At 40.9% G+C, this 12,622-nt stretch overlaps 1 long non-coding RNA gene across 11 annotated transcripts in view; it reads left to right on the top strand.

Annotated features, from left to right (window-relative positions):
* Positions 1-12,622, top strand: part of LOC123560015 (uncharacterized) — a 48,919-nt gene extending 36,297 nt beyond the window's left edge. For all 11 annotated transcript variants that reach the window (XR_008372570.1, XR_008372577.1, XR_008372575.1 and 8 more), the window contains 2 exons: positions 4,510-4,630; positions 10,601-12,622. This is a non-coding gene — a long non-coding RNA (uncharacterized LOC123560015). The remainder of the gene's footprint in view (positions 1-4,509; positions 4,631-10,600) is intronic.

Raw genomic sequence — 12,622 nt, 5'->3', positions numbered from 1 at the left:
TAGCATCATCAAATAGTCTTCTACCAAGTTCATTCAAATTATCCCCCTAGGGTCAAATATGGCCCTGCCCCAGAGGTCACATGGTTAATATAGACTTAAATGTATATTATGAGGGAAAAATTTTGAAAATCTTCTTGTCCAAAACCGCAGGGCCTAGGGCTTTGATATTTGGTATGTAGCATCATCTATTGGTCCTTTACCAAGCTTTTTCAAATTATCCACCTAGGATCAAATATGGCCCCACCCAGGCCCGGGTCGCATGGTTTATATAGACTTGTACAGGAAAAAAATTTAAAAATATTCTTGTCTGAAACCACAAGACCTAGGCCTTTGATACTTTGTATGTAGCATTGCCTTATGGTCCTCTACCAAGGCTGTTCAAATTATTACCCTGGGGTGAAAAGAGGCCCTGCACTGGGGGTCCATAGTTTTACATATACTTATATAGGAAAAACTTTAAAGATCTAGGTGTTTGATACTTGGTATGTTGCATTGCCTAGTGGTCCTCTTCCAAGATTTTTCAAATTATGCCCCTTTATGGAAAAGAGGCCCTACCCAGGGTGTCCCAAGTTTTACATAGACTTATATAGGAAAAAAATAAAAAAATCTTCTTGTCTGAAAGTTCAAGGCCTAGGCCTTTGATATTTGGTATGTATCAATGCCTAGTTGATTTCTAATAAGATTGTTCGAATTATGCCACTGGGGTGAAAAGAGGCCCACCCTGTGGGTCACTTGTTATATGAGTTATGTAGGAAAAAATACTTCAAAAATTATCAGATCATGTTTAATTATAATTACCTGATGATCCCAAGTGATTAGGGGTCACTTGACTGTGACCTTGACCTACTGACCTACTTCCTTGTTTTTTTAAGATAAGCCTTGAGATTTAGATAACGTGTACAGTTTTGCACACCGATCTTAAAACTGACTTTCAGTGACCATGAATGTGACCTACTGACCTACTTTCTTGTTTTTTAAGATACAGCCTTGAAATTTGGGTGACATGTACAGTTTGCACACTGATCTAACAACTGATTTTTAATGACCATGACTGTGACCTACTGACCTACTTTCTTAATATTTTAGCATCAGTTTGACATTTGATACATGTAGCTCATATTACTCAGGTGAGCAATCCAGGGTCATTATGACCCTCTTGTTGGTTGTTTTCTCTGCCATATCGTGACAGCTTTCAAAAAAATTGGACCAGGTATTAAGTCATTATTTTATTTTGATAAAACATAGAAATGATAACAACTGGACATAAATTCATTTAACCATACAGTAATATGGATAAAATCAAAGTGCACATAATGACTGTAGAGTTGATGTACTTCCTAACCTGATTACTTACAACTGAACATCAGTCAATACAATAATTGTTTGTTTCAGTGTAACATCCAAATTTATTTCACAAAGTGAACACCAAATGCAATATTTTCACCAGCCACAAGTGAAAATCTGAATGATTGTGTTCAGAATTGAAACATATTTCAATACAACTTGTAAAACAAACAAGATTATGATTTTCTGTGGTTTTAACCAAATTATACTCATTTTACCTGCACAACACAACAAAATGTGCGTTACGTCGTGACGCCACAGTGTCATGATGTCACATCATCTGTGTTGAAAAGATGTGAAATAGTTCTACGAGGTTCCAGATTTCTTTTACATTTGGTAACGGTGGATTTTTATGTTTGCATAGGTATCTGTATACATCTCTAGGTATCTGTATATAACAGTATTGTCACTGTTTGAAACAGTGAAAACATGGTCACCAATTCTGTTTCACTGATATATAGAGGAAATTTGTTTGTTTCTGTGTAAAACTACAGTCACACATACGGATATGTCCGTGCGTTGAGGTACAGTGCCGATGGGATTGGTCTGTGGAGGGGACGGACACGGATAAGTATGGAGCAGTACGTCTTAGTGCGGGAAAAATGGTAAGAAACGGGGAACAAAAAAATACAGGACGCAAATAAGTACAGATAGGTATGGCGTTCTACGTTTTACTGTGCCTGGCAACTTGCTCAGCGCGTGGACGGGATTGCGGTGAACTACGTTGAACTACCCTTAAGTACGGGCAGCCTCGGATAACTACATTCAGCTACTGATAAATACGCATGACTACTTTTCAGTACGGATAACTACGTTTTAGTACGTTTAACTACGGATGAATAAGTTTCAAACAAGTTGGACTAAAGTCACGCTCGAATGGCTACGGATGGCTTAAACTTTTGTGCATGTTCAAAAGTTGGAGAAACTTGCAAGTTTGGGATAAGTCTTGAATACGTTTTGACCAAGTGTTGGTACGGATTGATATGGATTACTACTTTAAGGTACGGTTCAGGTTCGGATCGATACGGATTACTATGTTTCTATCCGTGGCTAGACGTAGCTATCTGTGCTGTATGTATGACTGGGGTATATGATTGAAATATCTTTCATGAGTGAACACCAAATGCAATATTTTCACAAGTAGCATAGTCACTAGTGAAAATGTAAGCTATAGTGATCATGAGTAAAAGATATTTTGATCTTACATGTAAAACAAACAAATTTTCTTTTTATTTCATATTCTTACGACTTTTAGCCGTAACAAATTAAAGCGCATAGCATTTTATGGCAAAAAATCCAAAGTGCCTGTGTTGGGACTCGAACCCAGGTCACACAGGTGGAAGAACCGTACAGTGCTCTAACCACTGAGCCAAAGAGTTGACTCCCTGACGCAGTTGTCAGAGATTGGCTTTTTACATGATGCTGTATGTAAGCAACTGTAACAATGTTTTAACTAAATTTGCTCATTTTATAGTTACTCAGCAGTAAAATATATATTTGATTTTTTTCACTGTGACAATACCAGATATATTTCTCTCTTATATTTCAATAATTCACTGAAAATCATGTAATAAATTCCAGTATTCCTCGGACAAGCATAAAATAATGTGTATTACCTATTTAGGGTACTTTCCTGAAAGTGCTCCTATTTTTAGCTCACCTCAGCACAAAGTGCTCATGGTGAGCTATTGTGATCATGCTGTGTCTGTCGTGCATCCGTCTTTCGTCAACAATTGTGTTTAAACGACATCTTCTCCAAAACCACCGGTTTTGATGAAATTTGGTCTGGATCGTCCTTGGGTAGTCCTCTACCAGAATTGTTCAAATGGTTTCGCTTGGTTGCACATAAGGGTCATCAGAGCTAAAAACAGAAAAGTCTTTAAACGACATCTCCTTCTAAACCATTAGTCCGATTTTGAAATAATTCACACAAATGGTCATTATGTCACCCTCTATCAAGATTATTCAAATTATACCGATTCATCAAAATACATGGCCACCAGTGGGTGTGGTCACTTTTCCCTATATGTATATAGTGGAAATTTTAAAAATCTTCTTGTGTGAAACTGCTGGCCCGATTTTAAAATCTAAAATTATTTTGTTTCGTCAAAACTCATGGCCACCAGAGGGTATGGTCACTTTTCCATATATATATATATGTACATTGTATTTAGTGGAAACTTTAAAAATCTTCTTGTGTGAAACTGCTGGCCCTATTTTAAAACAATTTTACACGAATGGTCCTCGTATGACCTTCTACCAAAATTGTTCAAATTATTCTGATTATTGAAAAACATTCGAGCCAGGGGGCATGGTCATTTTTCTCTGTATATATATAATGGAAATTTTTTAAATCTTCTTGTGTGAAACTGCTGGTTCGATTTTAAAATATTTTTTTCACAAATGGTCCATGTATGACCCTTTACCAATATTGTTCAAATTATTTTGAATCATCCAAAAACATGGCTGCACTTAAAATGTATATAGTGGAAACTTTAAAAATCTTTTTGTGTGAAACTGCTGGCCAGATTTTAAAATAATTTCACACAAATTGTCCTATTGTGACTTTCTACAAATACTGTTCAAATTTTTCTGATTCTTCAAAATACATGGCCACCAAAGAGCATGATCATTTTTCATCAAACACCATCTCCTCCAAAACCACTAAATTATTCAGATGGTTCCGGTTCATTGAACATATGGGTTGTTTTGGTTTAAAATAGATCTTCAGCTATCAGACTTTAAAAATCTTCTTCTCTAGAACTTTGATATTTGGCATGTGATATAAGGGTTTGACTCTCTACCATAATTGTCCAAATTATTGCCCTAAGGTCAAAAATGGCCACGCCCTGTGTGTGACATGTACTTACTATTAGGCTTATATATAAGAAACTTTGAAAATCTTCTTCTCTGAATCCATAATAGCTAAAGATATTTTGTGTGTGATATCAGAATTTTACTTTCTACCGTAATTATTCAAATTATTGCCCTAGGTTCAAAAATGTTTATGACATGTATATATGATATAAGCTAACATAGAAGAAACCTAACTCTGTACTTGTAACATTACATTATACAAACACACTTAAAACCTTGTACACAGAAGAGCGCTTTAGGGTCAGTGGACCTCGTGTGTTCCTATTTTTTTCCTGCTCTTGCTTTCAGATAGGATAGTTAGCTGGAAATCCTGCAAGGGTCAAACTCTGCCATGGAAGTTTGAAAGCTGCAATATGGGCTTTACTGTCTGACAAATCACATTTACCTCTGGCTGAGTGGAGGAGAAGAGGTACACTGGTTGACTACTTAGAATGTAGATGTTCTGCATGAGAAAGTTCCATGGCAGCGAGCACAAGTAAGAATGGTATCAAGGCCAGTGACCTTCATGGCAGTTTACACAGGTAAACCTGGCAACAAGGTAACTGCCCTTCATGGCAGTGTACACAGGTAAGGCTGGTAGCAAGGTCAATGAGCTTCTTGGCAGGCAGTGTACACAGGTTAGGCTGGTAGCAAGCTCACTGAGCTTCATGGCAGCGTACACAGGTAAGGCTGGTAGCAAGGTCTCTGAGCTTCATGACAGTGTACACAGGTAGAGCTGGTAGCAAGGTCACTGGGCTTCATGGCTGTGTACACAGGTACAGTTATAACTGGTAGCAAGGACAATTAGCTTCATGACAGTGTACACAGGTAAAGCTGGTAGCAAGTTCACTGGGCTTCATCGCAGTGTACACAGGTAAAGGTGGCAGCAAGAAGGTCATTGAGCTTCATGGCAGTGTACACAGGTAAAGCTGGCAACAAGGTCACTGACCTTCATGCCAGTGTACACAGGTAAAGCTGGTAGCAAGATCACTAGGCTTCATGGCAGTGTACACTGATAAAGGTTGCAGCAATTGGTTTTTAACTGTTCTTAAAATACGGTCACTCTACAGAGCTTATGTTAATTGTTTCACAAAGCAACGGTAAATGAAATTTACCTTTTACCTTCAGCAAGAAGGTCATTGAGCTTCATGGCAGTGCACACAGGTAAAGCTGGCAGCAAGAATGTCACTCAGCAACATTGCAGTGTACACGCTTTATGACAGTGTACACTGGTAAGGCTGGTAGCAAGGTCACTTTGCTTCATGGCTGTGTACGCAGGTAAAGCTGGTAGCAAGGTCACTGTGCTTCATTGCAGTGTACACAGGTAAAACTGGTAGCAAGGACACCTAGCTTCATGAGAGTGTACACAGGAAAAGCATGTAGCAAGGACACTGAGCTTCTTGGCAGTACACACAGGTTAGGCTGATAGCAAAGACACTTAGCTTCATGACAGTATACACAGGTAAAGCTAGTAGCAAGGTCACTGGACTTCATAGCAGTGTACACAGGTAAAGCTGGCAGCAACAAGGTCACTGAGCTTCAGGGCAGTGTACACTGGTAAAGCAGGTAGCAAGGTCACTGAGCTTCATGGCAGTGTACACAGGTAAAGATGGCAACAAGGTCACTGAGCTTCATGGCATTCTACACAGGTAAGGCAGGTAGCAAGCTCACTGAGCTTCATGGCAGTGTACACAGGTAAAGCTGGCAACAAGGTCACTGAGCTTCATGGCAGTGTACACAGGTAAAACTGGCAAGAAGGTCATTGGACTTCATGGCAGTGTACACAGGTTAAGCAGGTAGCAAGGTCATTGAGCTTCATGGCAATGTACATAGGTAAAGCTGGCAGCAACAAGGTCACTGAGCTTCAGGGCAGTGTACACTGCTAAAGCAGGTAGCAAGGTCACTGAGCTTCATGGCAGTGTACACAGGTAAAGATGGCAACAAGGTCACTGAGCTTCATGGCATTGTACACAGGTAAAGCAGGTAGCAAGCTCACTGAGCTTCATGGCAGTGTACACAGGTAAAGCTGGCAACAAGGTCACTGAGCTTCATGGCAGTGTACACAGGTAAAACTGGCAAGAAGGTCACTGGACTTCATGGCAGTGTACACAGGTTAAGCAGGTAGCAAGGTCACTGTGCTTCATGGCAATGTACATAGGTAAAGCTGGCAACAAGGTCACTGAGCTTCATGGCAGTGTACACAGGTAAAGCAGGTAGCAAAGTTTCTGAGCTTCGTGGCAGTGTACACAGGTAAAGCTGGCAACAAGGTCACTGAGCTTCATGGCAGTGTACATAGGTAAACCTAGCAACTAGATCACTAAGCTTCATAGCAGTGTACACAGGTAAAGCTGGCAACAAGGTCACTGAGCTTCATGGCAGTGTACACAGGTAAAGCTGGCAACAAGGTCACTGGGCTTCATGGCAGTGTACCCAAGTATAGTAGGTAGCAATGTCACTGAGCTTCATGACAGTGTACACAGGTAAGGCTGGTAGCAAGGTCACTGAGTTTCATGGCAGTGTACACAGGTAAAGCTGGCAACAAGGTCAATGAGCTTCATGGCAGTGTACACAGGTAAAGCTGGCAACAAGGTCAATGAGCTTCATGGCAGTGTACACAGGTAAAGCTGGCAACAAGGTCACTGGGCTTCATGGCAGTGTACACAGATAAAGCAGGTAGCAATGTCACTGAGCTTCATGGCAGTGTACACAGGTAAAGCTGGCAACAAGGTCACTGAGCTTCATGACAGTGTACACAGATAAAGGTGGCAGCAATTGGTTTTTAACTTTTCTTAAAATAGGGTCGCTCAAAAGCTCTACAGAGCTTATGTTAATTGTTTCACAAAGCGACTGTAAATGAAATTTACCTTTATCTTTCCCTTTTAGCAAGAAGGCCATTGAGCTTCATGTACACAGGTAAAGCTGGCAGCAGGAAGGTCACTGAGATTCATGGCAGTGTACACAGGTAAGGCTGGTAGCATGGTCACTGGGCTTCATTGCAATGTACACAGGTAAAGCTGGCAGCAAGAATGTCACTCATCTTCATTGCAGTGTACACGCTTCATGACTGTGTACACTGATAATGCTGGTAGCAAGATTACTTCTCTTCATGGCTGTGTACACAGGTAAAGCTGGTAGCAAGGTCACTGTGCTTCATTGCAGTGTACACAGGTAAAGCTGGCAGGAAGGACACTTAGCTTCATGATAGTGTACACAGGAAAAGCAGGTAGCAAGGACATTGAGCTTCTTGGCAGTACACACAGGTAAGGCTGATAGCAAGGACACTTAGCTTCATTACAGTGTACACAGGTAAAGCTGGTATCAAGGTCACTGGGCTTCATGGCAGTGTACACAGGTAAAGCTGGCAGCAAGAAGGTCACTGAGCTTCATTGCAGTATACACAGGTAAAGTTGGTAGCAAGGATACTTAGCTTCATGACAGTGTACACAGGTAAGGCTGGTAGCAAGGTCACTGAGCTTCATGGCTGTGTACACAGTTAAAGCATGCAACAAGAAGGTCACAGTGATTCATGGCAGTGTACACAGGTAAAGCTGGCAACAAGGTCACTGAGCTTCATGGCAGTGTACACAGGTAAACCTGGCAACAAGGTCACTAAGCTTCATGGCAGTGTACACAGGTAAAGCTGGCAACAAGGTCACTGAGCTTCATGACGGTGTACACAGATAAAGGTGGCAGCAATTGGTTTTTAACTGTTCTTAAAATAGGGTCGCTCAAAAACTCTACAGAGCTTATGTTAATTGTTTCACAAAGCGACGGTAAATGAAATTTACCTTTACCTTTTACCTTTAGCAAGAAAGTCGTTGAGCTTCATGGCAGTGTACACAGGTAAAGCTGGCAGCAAGAAGGTCACTGAGATTCATTGCAGTGTACACAGGTAAGGCTGGTAGCGTGGTCACTGGGCTTCATTGCAATGTACACAGGTAAAGCTGGCAGCAAGAAGTTCACAGCTTCATGACATTGTACACAGGTAAAGCTGGTATCAAGGTCACTGAGCTTCATGGCAGTGTACACATGTAAAGCTGATAGCAAGGTCACTAGACTTCATGGCAGTAAACACAGGTAAAGCTGGCAGCAAGAAGGTCACTGAGCTTCATTGCAGTGTACACAGGTAAAGTTGGTAGCAAGGACACTTAGCTTCATCACAGTGTACACAGGTAAGGCTGGTAGCAAGGTCACTGAACTTCATGGCAGTAAACACAGGTAAAGCATGCAACAAGAAGGTCACAGTGCTTCATGGCAGTGCACACAGGTAAATCTGGCAGCAAGAATAGGCTTCATGGCAATGCACACAGGTAAAGCTGGGAGCAAGAATAGACTTCATGGCACTGAGTTACACTGAGCATACGGTTAAAGCATGCAACAAGAAGGTCACAGTGCTTCATGGCAGTGCACACATGTAAAGCTGGCCGCAAGAATAGGCAATATGGAAATGCACACAGGTAAAGCTGGCAGCAAGAATAGGCTTCATGGCAGTGCACACAGGTAAATCTAGCAGCAAGAATAGGCTTCATGGCAGTGCACCCAGGTAAAGCTGGCAGCAAGAATAGGCTTCATGGCAATGTACTCAGTTAAAGCATGCAACAAGAAGGTCACAGTGCTTCATGGCAGTGCACACAGGAAAAGCTGGCAGCAAGAATAGGCTTCTTGGCAGTGCACACAGGTAAAGCTGGCAGCAAGAATAGGCTTCATGGCAGTGTACTCAGGTAAAGCCTGCAACAAGAAGGTCAAAGTGCTTAATGGCAGTGCACACAGATGAAGCTGGCAGCAAGAACAGGCTTCATGGCAGTGCACACAGGTAAAGCTGTCAGCAAGAATAGGCTTCATGGCAGTGCACTCAGGTAAATCTGGCAGTAAGAATAGGCTTCATGGCAGTGCACACAGGTAAATCTGGCAGCAAGAATAGGCTTCATGGCAGTGCGCACAGGTAAAGCTTGCAGCAAGAATAGGCTTCATGGCAGTGCACAAAGGTAAATCTGGCAGCAAGATAAGGCTTCGTGGCAGTGCACACATGTAAGTCTGGCAGCAAGAATAGGCTTCATGGCAATGCACACAAGTAAAGCTGGCAGCAAGAATAGGCTGCATAGCAGTGCCCCAGGTAAAGCTGGCAGCAAGAAGGTTGCTTGGCTTCAAGAAAGTACAAACAGGTTAAGCTTGCAGCAAGAAGGTCACTGGGCTTCAGGGCAGTGCACACAGGTAAAGATAATAGCAAGGTCTAACACCTTCATGGCAGTAAACACAGGTAAAGCTGTTAGACAGAAGGTCAGGTAAGGCAGGTAGCAAGAAGGTTGCTGGGCTTCATGGCAGTGTACACAGGTAAGGCTTGTTGACAGAAGGTCACTGAGCTTAATGGCAGTATACACAGGTAAAACTGGTAGCAAGGTCACTGAACTTCATGACCGTGTACACAGGTAAGGCTGTTAGAAGGTCACTGAGCTTCATGGCAGTTTACACAGGTAAAGCTGGCAGCAAGAAAGTCACTGAGCTTCATGGCAGTGCACATTGGTAAAGCTGGTAGTAAGAAGATTGCTAGGCTTCATGGCAGTGCACACATGTACATCTTGCAGCAAGAAGTGCACTGAGCTTCATGGCAGTGCACACAGGTAAAGCTGGCAGCAAGAAGGTCGCTGAGCTTCCTGGCAGTGCACACAGGTAAAGCTGGTAGCAAAATGTCACTAGGCTTCATGGCAGTGCACACAGGTAAAGCTGGCAGCAAGAAGGTCGCTGGGCTTCATGGCAGTGCACACAGGTAAAGCTGGCAGCAGGAAGGTGCACAAATGTAAAGATGGCTGAAAGAAAGTCACTTAGCTTCATGGCTGTGCAATATGGTAAAGCTGGTAGCAAGAAAGTCACTGGGCTTCATGACAGTACACACAGGTAAAGCTAGTATCAGGGAGGTCACTGGGATTCATGGCAGTGTACACAAGTAAAGCTGGTAGCAAGGTCTAACACCTTCATGGTAGTAAACACAGGTAAAGCTGTTAGACAGAAGGCCACTGAGCTTCATGGCAGTGCACACAGGTAAGGCAGGTAACAAGAAGGTCGCTAAGTTTCATGGCAGTGCAGTAACAAAATAGCTCAAGTTTGGCATTGGACTTGATATGGCAGTATTTTTGAATGATATAATTTTCGTTTAAGCAAAATGTTTCCGTTGACATATAGTTACTTCTTATACATTTAGAAAAGTAGTTTATAACTTCCTTCCTGCAAGTTTTCATTTCTCACCATTGTTCTTCTAGTGTTCTGTATCAGTTAGAAATACCATATATTACATAACAAGTAGATATACATTATTTGATTTAGGAACACTTGCCATCTTTATTCTATAGATGACACTGTAATTGATAAAGAATTTTATTTCTCAGAGTGATGTTTCTAACTTCAGATCATAAAATGACACCTCTTGAGATGCAGGTGCTCATAGATTTGTATGACCATAACTGGAGTGCACAGTCATACAAAATAACGCCAGTTGCTGAGGTCCAAGTTTCCAAGAAATGGATAATTTTAAGGTAATTTGACTTAGTTAATGACGGAGTATTTCTGACATGATGTCATTATATTACAACAGTTTCAGGCCCATTGAAACCAGAGATTACATTTATTGGTGATAATTTGACAAAGCCAGTTGTAGAGTTTTTACATGAGACAGTTGGGGAAAGTGAGTTTACATTTTGATGGAACCTCGTTACATGTATTTCTCCATTACAAAAGGAACTGTAGGCCTGGAAGATTGTTTATGCCTACATTTAATCACAGTGCCATATGTTAGTTAGTTAATTCATCTGTGCTAAGTACTTGGTGTCTTGAGTTATCGCTTTTAAACAGTTCAAGGGATTCTAATGAAACCTTAAACAGATTTAAATCATATTGAGAAGTTGTATGCCATATACCTTAGTCAGATTTTTACATCCAAGGTCAAGGGCACTTCATTTAATGTGTTTTCATTTTTAGTTTACACTTAATTTATTTTAGCTCAGTTGTGGTGAAACCTTCAAGCTTATTTGAACCACACGAGTCCGCTTCCTGGAAAAACAAGTACTGATGTCATAATAAGATGGTGTGGTCGTGACCCCATTGGGTCTCGAACCCATGACCCCTGGGTTGAGCAACTGACACCTTAACCATTATACCACCTCTCCCACTTGCCTGTCTGTTACTGATGACCTCTCTTGTTCAGTCTACTTGTATAATATATCTGAATAGTTCCGTTTGTGCTCTGTCTTTCACCAGTAGGTCTTTGTGCAAGCCAGACAAAAAGTTACAAAAGTCGTGTTAAATATTTCATTTTTTTTTGCAGACATTTTTGACAACCATATACACTGTGAAACATTTTATATTTCATTTTTGCAAGAAAACTGTTACCACACTAATAGATATTAACTTGGAAGTCCTTGCTGTTCTTACGGACTATTAGAATATTAGATGTCATATGTCTGCATAAAACAGCCAAGTAACACAAAATTGTATGGTGACAATATTTTATGATTCTGTTGTATTTCATATTCGTATCAGCTTTTTAGCTCACCTGAGCAATGCTATGTGAGTTATTGTGATTGCTCGATGTCAGGCATCAGTGATAATATTAGCACAGTGAACTAAACATCATTTGATACGGTGGCAGATATGATTTTCCATCTAGGGTATAAATCAGAAATTGCTAAGCTCGACATTGAGTCAGCATTTCGGCTCCTGCCTATTTGTCAAGAAGATTTTTGTTTGTTAGGTTTAAAAGACAATGATGGGAATATTTATATAGATAAGTTTTTACCAATGGGGTGCAAAATATTTTGTGCGTTATTTGAAAAGTTTTCAACCTTCTTACAATGGCTGGTCAAATTTGTTGCACAACGAGACACGCTGGACCATTACCTGGATGATTTTATTTTTGCTGGAGTGGGTAATACGAGTAATTGTAGCGATCTTCTTTGTACATTTTTATCAGTGTGTAGTTTGCTTGGAGTTCCTGTTGCCGAAGAAAAATCGGGTGGTCCGTGCACTAAGTTGATATTTTTAGGGCTTGAGTTGGATTCAGTTTATATGATTATAAGAATTCCATTGCATAAAGTAGATGAATTGCGCGAGGATATAAAACAGGATCTACTGAGAGAAAAAAAGTTACATTAAAGACGTTTCAGTCGTTAATAGGTAAATTGGCTTTTTGTAGTCAAGCGATACGTTGTAGTAGGGCATTGCGTAGATGCTATGACGTTATGGCCAGTGTGAAAAAACCGTATCTTAGGTTGCGTATTTCGGAAGCAGTTAAACTTGATTTAGGTATGTGGCTAACATGTCTGGATAAATTTAATGGTGTAACTTACTAGTATATCCCAGCAGACACATGGTTAGATAGTAATAGTTTGCAGTTATTTACAGACAGTGCTGGGTCCTCTGAAATGGGCTGTGG

The sequence above is a fragment of the Mercenaria mercenaria genome, chromosome 10 (assembly GCF_021730395.1).
Source record: "Mercenaria mercenaria strain notata chromosome 10, MADL_Memer_1, whole genome shotgun sequence".
Classification (NCBI taxonomy): Eukaryota; Metazoa; Mollusca; class Bivalvia; order Venerida; family Veneridae; genus Mercenaria; species Mercenaria mercenaria.
The sequence above is the reverse complement of the archived record's forward strand: the minus strand, read 5'-3'. Positions and strand labels throughout refer to the sequence as shown.